At 30.8% G+C, this 8,763-nt stretch overlaps 1 non-coding gene across 1 annotated transcript; it reads left to right on the top strand.

Moving 5' to 3' along the window:
* The first annotated feature begins 551 nt into the window (after positions 1-551).
* On the top strand, positions 552-658 carry LOC133833642 (small nucleolar RNA R71). Its single transcript, XR_009893011.1, has one exon. It is a non-coding gene; the product is annotated as a small nucleolar RNA R71 (small nucleolar RNA).
* The last annotated feature ends 8,105 nt before the right edge of the window (positions 659-8,763 follow it).

The raw sequence follows: 8,763 nt of genomic DNA, 5'->3' as shown, positions 1-8,763 counted from the left end.
GTGGTTGATGAAACCTAGGATGAGGATGTTGGAATTGTTGTTGGTTTTTCTGGAAAGGTTGCTGAACACTTTGATTATTATTTTTCCAAGAAAAGTTAGGGTGATTCTACAACCCTTGGTTATAGGTCATGGAATATGGGTTATTGGCAGGTCTTTGGACGTTTCCTATGGCTTGGACTTGTTCCATAGGTATATTATTCATATCCATGGAAGGACACTTATTTAATGGATTAACACTACCATATTTGCCACATAAGTTCTGTACTTGCATGGCTTGGACTGACATGTTGCTATGTTGTAACTGTTTCGTTAAAGTGGCCACTTGAGCTGTAAGCATTGTGATGGCATCTAATTTGGTCATACTAGCTACCTTCTTTGTATTTTCCATCTCTGTAGGCCATTGGTAATTATTCATAGCCATCTCCTTTAGTAGATCATAAGCTTCATTGGCACTCTTGCTCAAAAATTCCCTTCCTGCTTCAGCATCTATGATAGTGTGAGTAGTACCGCCTAACCCGTTGTAAAAATTATTGACTAACATCCATTTTTCAATCCCATGATGAGGGAACTTCCTTAACAACTCTTTAAATCTCTTTCATGCATCATACAATGATTCCCCTTTTGTCTAGTAAAAATTATTAATTTCCCCTCTGAACTTTGCAGCTTTTGTTGGAGGGAAAAACTTTGCAAGGAACTTTTGAGCGAGCTCCTTCCAAGTGGTGATAGAATTAGGTTGTAGGAAAATTAACCAACTATTTGCACAGTCCCTTAGGGAAAATGGAAACAACCTCAACCTTATTGGGTCATCTCTCACCCCATTCATCTTAAAAGTCGCACAAAGCTCCAAGAAATTAGTTATGTTCATGTTACGGTCCTTTGCAAGCAAGCCTCCAAACTGAACAGTTGATTGGACCATTTGCAAAATTGCTAGCTTAATCTCAAAATTGTTTGCAGCAATTGTTGGAGGTCTGATGCAAGAATGCACTCCAGTGATAGTGGGAAGTACATAATCTCTTAAAGTCCTTGGTCCTTTTTCCACAGGAACCTCTACTACATTTGGAATCTCAACAACAAATGTTGCCCTATAAACATTATTAATAGCATTGTTCATTGCATTCCCTTGATTCTCAACCATAGTACTCTCCAACCTCTTCTTCTTTCTGTTATGTCTGCAGGTTCTTTCTATCTCAAGATTCACTGATATGATCTTAGATGTTTTTCCACGTCACATATACCAAAACTTTCTGAGATTAGAAAATTCAGACACAAACTAAGTTATAAGATAAACAACCAAATTAGAGTAAAAATTAATTAAATTCGTATTAATAATTTTCAATCCCCGGCAACGGCACCAAAAACTTGATCGGTAAAATATGATGTGTAAGTATACACAATCGATTCAAGTAATAAAATAGTAAGTAAAGTTTCATTCCCACAAGGACTATCAACCAATTACCAATAACTGCTTTTAAATTTCTATTTGGCTGTCGAAAATAGAGTGATTTTTAAACTAAGACTTAAAATTGACATAAACTTTGCAATAATAAAGATTGATTTAATAATTAAAAACCTAAGGTATTAACTTCATCAACTTTCATTCTATTAATTTTACTAATCAGTTCTAAATCTCTTCTTCCTGTTCTAATAGCAGGTTAACAAAAATCAATTCCTGTACTTTTTCAAGATATAAGATCTCAACCTATATGCAGGTTTTCTACATCTCTGTGTTAACTTAAACACATAGCAGTCATTAAGATGTGTAACATAATTGCTACACAAGTCATACAGTTACTTTCGTCCAATGTGTAACATCTGTCTATATAACGATAGTATATTCAATTCGCATCTTTCGAATTTTGAATCAAAATCATAAATCAGGCAAATAGTGATCAAGTATTTACTAGCATTAAGCAAACATCATATAGATTAGAATAAAGAAGAAGTATCAATAGAACATCATAATAAAATTAAATAGAAATCCAAGTGACTAAATTAACCCCTAGATATAGGATTTAGTTCATATCATACATGACTAAAACAACAAAATAATTATTTAGAAACATAAAATCCCAAAGCTTGAAGAAGAAATAAAAATATGAAATTACAGGAAAAAAAAACATCTCAGAATCAGAATTGCTCTCTAAATTCGTAATAAAAAATCTGACCTAGTTCTAATTAAAATCTAAAGTCTGAATTTATATATATAAAAAAAAATCAAATTCCTCTTTGTTGGCAAGGTAGGCCGCGACATGGCCTTTCTTAGGTCACAGCCCATGTCTTTTTTAAGGCATTTCAGAATCTGGTTAGGTCTTCAGGTGCCGCGGCCCTCTTCACCCAGGTCATCGCCAGCGTCTTGATGCGCCTCTTACATTTGCCTATGTTTCTTCTAGCACCATGACTCTTTTTACCAAGTCGCGGCCCTAATTCCTTTCCGTGGGTTATGCAGCTTTGACTTTGCAAGAGTCGCGGCCTGGCCCTTAAGCCCATACCACGACTCTAATTCTATTTTTTTCTTCAGATTTTGACCATTTGAAATCCTTCCTTCATCAACTTCATCAAAAGCTTCTTGTAACTCCTCCTTAACACCAATTTGAGTAAAAAAAAAAACCACCAAAAGCTTCATTTTTTCACCATTTCTTCTTCTTTTCTCATTTAGCTCATGATTCATAGCATTGACCAACAACAAATACAAGCACAAGCGTAATCTTGCACAAAACAAACGAAAAGACCCAATATTACCACAAAAACACACCCTACAACGACACTAAATTGGAGTTATCATTGGATTAGTAATTATTAGAATATCATTTGGTAAAAATAATTAAATTTATTTTTACAACTAAATTAAAAAATATTGATTTTGTGAAAAACACATTTTTTCAAAATACTGAGTGGGAGGGGGAGTTATGACAATAAGTCTCATGGTCTCCATTGTTGAACACCGAGAGGCATAGGAAGGGCCTCGTGTCGCCTCCGTTTGCAGCCTCCCTAAGGAAAGACTTCCAAATATGTTTATTCTATCTTAAGGTTGACTTCACTTGTGAAAATATGATTAGTGATGTATTTCAAGTTTGACTGACCCTAAGGCACACATTTGAGTTATGTCATTAATTGAAAATAATGGGTTACACTCTGAAGGTGTATCCAGGCTTTCGAGCACGACTAGTGCATCTTGACCAAACTAGCAGTTCATAAGTCAAAAGAGGAAAAATAAAATGTTTTTAAGCTTTCACTTATGAAATTGAGATTTATCTCATAATTAATTTGGAGTTAGTCTGACCTACCCCAAGGCTGGTCCATTAATTTTCAAATTAATTTATCGTGGATTAGTACATAATTTTTTATGTTTTTTTATATGTTGCATTCATGCATCATGTTTACTTTTCCAAATAAAAATCTGTTATTTATTATATGTTTTAATTCATTATATTTTATTTATTTATTTCCAGAAACAGTGGTTAATTCTCTTAATCCTGATCAAGTACTTGAAAACTTGGGAATTCAAACACACCTCATTGATAAACTCTTGGAAATGATTCCATTTAGTCTTAACCGCATAAGAAGATGGCATGAAGGGATTCACATTGTATTTGGAACACAAAACTTGTACGGAGCGATCTATGATCTACCTCCAGAGGTTCCAAGCTTTTCATCCAACTTTAATGAACATGAAAAAATATGGCAAATGGATGAGATTGAATCACCTGGCACTTCAATGCATGTTATCGACCATGCATGACGGCATTAAAGAAAAATATATAGTTATTGAAACTGCATACGAGATGTGGGCCTTGATAAAGAGTGATGCTCTGGCACATGCTCAATTTTTGAAATACAGGGTAAATTCGATTTACTCAAAAATTCTTCTTTAATATTTTGAATGGTTGATTCAAAAGTATGCCATTAATATTATTTTTCATTTGTTCTTTTCTTCAGGGATGCATAGATCTTTTGAGAAAAAAAGTAATTGCATTGAGCGAATAATAAATGATGAAGATGATTGAATAAAGAAAAGATTAGTTTAGAAATTTATTTTGTTTATTTTAAAAACAATTTAAATTTTTGTCATTTTGAAATAGTTGATTTTCATTATGAAAGAAACTAATAAGTTCTTTCTTTAAATTAGTTCTAGAATTCTTTCTAGAAACTACATTTTGGATTTGTTTATTTGATGACTAAACAAATTTGATATTTTTTTTTAATAATAAATTCAGTTGTTATTTTTTAAATATATTTGTTCCACCTATTTCATTAATGAGTATAAATGATAATTATGAATTATTCATTATTGTGCAAATTATAGATTTAATAAATAAGACATATTATTCCAACCACAATTAAGTGAAACATATATGTGAATTATTATTTAGAATGGTTTGTAATTAATGAGACACATAAAACAAATAAAAGACAGTCTTTTATTAGAACCATTCATTGGTTCTCTCCCTGTTTATATAGTGTATTAATTAAAGTTAACCAAAAGACCTTTCTCTAATAAAGGCTCAAACATCACATAATCGTTTAGCTAATACATAGAGATGTATGTTGAACATTTTAATGTTCAAAGCTAAAAGAGATATTAAATAGTAAGTCAATATTGATTGACATTTGTTTAAGATATGTTTAGTTTTTTATTGAATGTAAAGAAAATGTCTATAAATTTTCATGCAACATTCAAAGTAAAGTTACTCAAAGACTTGTTTGATCTTATCAAAAGGAAGTCTAAACTCGAATTTGGAATTCAAGTAATTTGCATGTGAACTTGGAATTCAAACCCAATTCACATACAACTAGAATGCTAAGCAAAATTAGTATTTTAGAAATGGAATACAATCATATTAGATAAGATTACATAGATAATGAGTTATCATTATCGTCTTTATTAATTCTATAATTTTAACACTTGTTATACTCAGTACATGTTTGATTGTACAACATCAATGACTTAAAAATTGGGATTCACAAGTGTTTATGTGAATAAATTAAAAAAAAATCATGAATTCATTTAGTGAAACAATTTAATAATCATAAAAGATTACAAAAGTGTTTGTATATCTTAAATGCTACTTTAATGAAGCATGATTATTATAATCACTATATTTTTCTAGTTAAATTGTACTAGAAATAATGACTATAAGTCAAGTAAGTGAGTTACTGATAATACCAATGACAAACCAAAGAATATCACAAAATTTGTAAAGCTTTATTGTAGTGGGAGCATTAGTTAGTAACAACTCTGTTACATATATAAAGTTGGTTGTCTATAACACAATCTAACTATATTTCATTCACATACTAGTAATAAAAAGTTTTTAACAGAAAACAATGGTTGAAACACCATGAATCTAGAAATGGAATTTGAAATTCCTATGACATCTGGATTCTTGAACATCCAACTAAAGTTCATTAAACTTCTGTTTGAAACGGGATATTCAAGATGAAGAGGAGAACAGAGGAAAGTAGAAACTTTTCAAAGTAAGGTTAATAGCCTAAGTCGATAAATAGAAAGAAGAATTTATTACTCGAATAAATACCTTCTACTGTAACCAAGCTTAAATATGTTTACATACTCTTATCCATTGCTTTATGCATGTATTATGAGATTGATTTAAATGGATGTATGAGTAGTCTTTACTGAATGGTTGATATGACAACACCGTTTGAAGATCTCGGCCAGAAAGATTCAGTTGTGATTCCTATTCTTAATATTGATAATGTTCCAATCATTGGGAATGATGTAGATAAATTATCAATAGAAAAGAAATGGTTATCTTAACATTTCTAAATATTAGATTTGGAAAGGCCAAGAATATTCTATACATTCAAGTCTATAGAGATTGAAAGAATTATCTTTTACACTGTCTCAAGCAACTTATATAGATAAGAAGCTTAAATACTTTAGTTTACAAAAGTCCAAGAAAGGCTTTTTGTCTTCCCAGTTAGGAGAATGTATTATCTAAATAATAATGTCCATTTATTCTTTTACTAGAAAAGAAGGACACGAGACAGTATGCCTACAACTCAGTGATGGACTATTTAACGTATCGAATGTTATGTCTTCGAATTAACATTTGTTAAACAGTGGGAATAGTCAGCAGTTGTCAATCCATTGATGGATTGAGTCATTGAATAATTATAAGGACTTAATTTATAGAGTATCTTGAATGTAATGGAGATTATATGTTTGTGTATTTAGGCAATGACCTAAAATCCCAAAGGATAAACAAATTTTAAATCAAATAGAAATCTTCAAAGATTGATATCAGAATCAATTTCCATAACTGTGGAGGAAACACATTAATCTAGAAATGTATTGGACATTTCAGAATTGTATATTTCACCATAGAAGTTTAAATGTAATAGCTACGGAAGTTAAATAGGCTATTTGATTTAGTTAAGTTCTTTTCCATTCTGGAAAGTGTTTCAAACTTGAATAAACTACTAGTATCTCATTGTGAAAGCAATGGAGATATAACTATTCTAGAAGAACTAGAAATCATGAGAGAGTAAAGCACATGAAATGAAATATCAAGACAATTTTACATAGTTGATGTAATAATCTTGAAGATAGCTTCAAAGCAATTTCTTACAAAACACTTTACAAAGACTTTGTTAGACAAATTCGTTCAGGATAATGTGATTGACACATTCAGAGAGATGCATCAATTCGCTTTAGGGCAAGTGGGATATTATTGGGAATAGTGCTCTTAAAGAAATTGTAGTTGACAAATGTTTTAAATGAAATAAATAATTGAATTGAATTATTATTATATATAGACTGTGTCAGATATTATGTTGATAATATAAAGTAAATATCATAAAATTCCAAAGTTTATCTATGTGGTCTTAATCTCATATTGGTATGAGAGGATCGAGATTAAGATAATAAGCTTGAAACAGTTGGCTAGTAAAATAAAGTTATGGAATCTTTAGATTAATTATTTCTAGTACGATTCGCTAGTATTATGAATACAAGTGACCTAGATCTAGGTCACTAGTGTAGTAGGACACTTTAGTGAATGTACTTTATATATAGTGATATATAGAACTTGACCAAATGTGATTTGTTAATACTTGTTCAAACATTGTTTCATAGTATTAATCAAACACATCAAACGATGATCATATACACGATGATCTGAATCCTGAGGTTACAATGAACTCCTATATATGTCATATAATCCTTTGATTCATGCATTATGATTTGTCAGAATGATCAGGCTAAAAACAATTGTTTTGGGGACTTAGTGATATATATGGCTGGGGACATAGTTTAACATATATGGAATCTATACCTTCTTATAGAATGAATAATGGTTCCTTATTGGGTTGATTTTTGGAACTAAAAATTTTATGAGTGCTCATGTCACAAACTTTTTGTGACACAACCTTCACTAGTAAAGTCAATGGTACACTAGGAACAAGATATAGTTAAAAGGGTAAAACGATAATTTTATTTCCTTTTAATTATGAACCACTAATAGAGGATTAACGTTGTATGAAATGATTATATCAATAGACACTTTATTCTTTAGTAAAGTACTCTGTAAATATATGTCTATGATTATCAAGAGTTCAATATCATATTTATAGTGGAGTAATCATGAGACTAATAAATATGATTATTAAATCAAAGAGCTTTGATTAATAATCTAATATTTATTGGAGCTTGATATTATAGGTCCATAGTTCCCCAGGGTGGCTCTATCAACACTATATCAAGGTAATAGTCGATACAAGGGTAAAACTGTAATTGGGAAATTTGAGAATAATTTTGTTCTTCGGGTCAAATATACAATTATATGATAATTGAGATTGAATAATTAATTTGGAATCAACTATTAAATTTTCAAAAATATATTTATTAATTTAAATATATAATTTCAAAATATATATATAAATAAATTAATTAATTTTTGAAATTAATTATTTTATCTGAGTGGGAGAAAATAAAATTTGTAAGTCAAAATAATTTGTATAATTATATATATAAGTATGATATATATAAGTATGTGTATAATTATATATGTATGCTGCATGATTAATGATATTGCATATTAATGTTTATGTCTGGATGTTTTCTTGAACATATAAAATGTTTATATGAGAGATGGAAAAAATTTGTGTTAAAATAACTGGGCCCACCACACCATTTTCGTTGTTCACCTTGATTGTTTATCCAAAAAAAAAAAACAATAATCCCTAAGTCTACTGCTCGAGGAGAAGAGAGGAAAGAATTTATAAGCACTTGGGGTGTCCTCAGGGCCAAAGAATCGGTATCGGAGAACACCATCGAAGATTAAGAACATCGCCAAAATTTGGGAATTCTCCGAATTCCGGTCAAATGCCCAGAAAGGTAAAAGTTGCATCAGGTGTGCAGTAGGTCATTTTGACCACTTTGAACGTCAAAATATGCCTAAAAAGACCTATAAGAGGTCAAAATAGTCCCTCAAGTGCCACAAAAAGCACGTTCCTAAGCATTCACCTATACTCTCAAACGAAACTCAACGCAAATGTGAAGCCAAACACAAAACCAGTAAATACTTACTTAAGATATAGTGTCGATAGGTGCTGAAATGAGCCCAAACTCTAAATAATTGCTTGTCGTTCACCTAGAAATAAGACAATTCTTGCTAGCCATCTAGAATGGCAGAGGAAACTCTGAATTGGTTGAAGGTCTGGAAATCTTGAGAAAGAAGAGAGTTTTTTAGATTTTGAGTTTTGAATGGTTAAAGTGCATACTGAGAGGTAGTTCTCAAGTTT

The sequence above is a fragment of the Humulus lupulus genome, chromosome 4, assembly GCF_963169125.1.
Source record: "Humulus lupulus chromosome 4, drHumLupu1.1, whole genome shotgun sequence".
Taxonomy (NCBI): Eukaryota; Viridiplantae; Streptophyta; class Magnoliopsida; order Rosales; family Cannabaceae; genus Humulus; species Humulus lupulus.
This window is presented reverse-complemented; position numbering and strand designations above follow the sequence as displayed.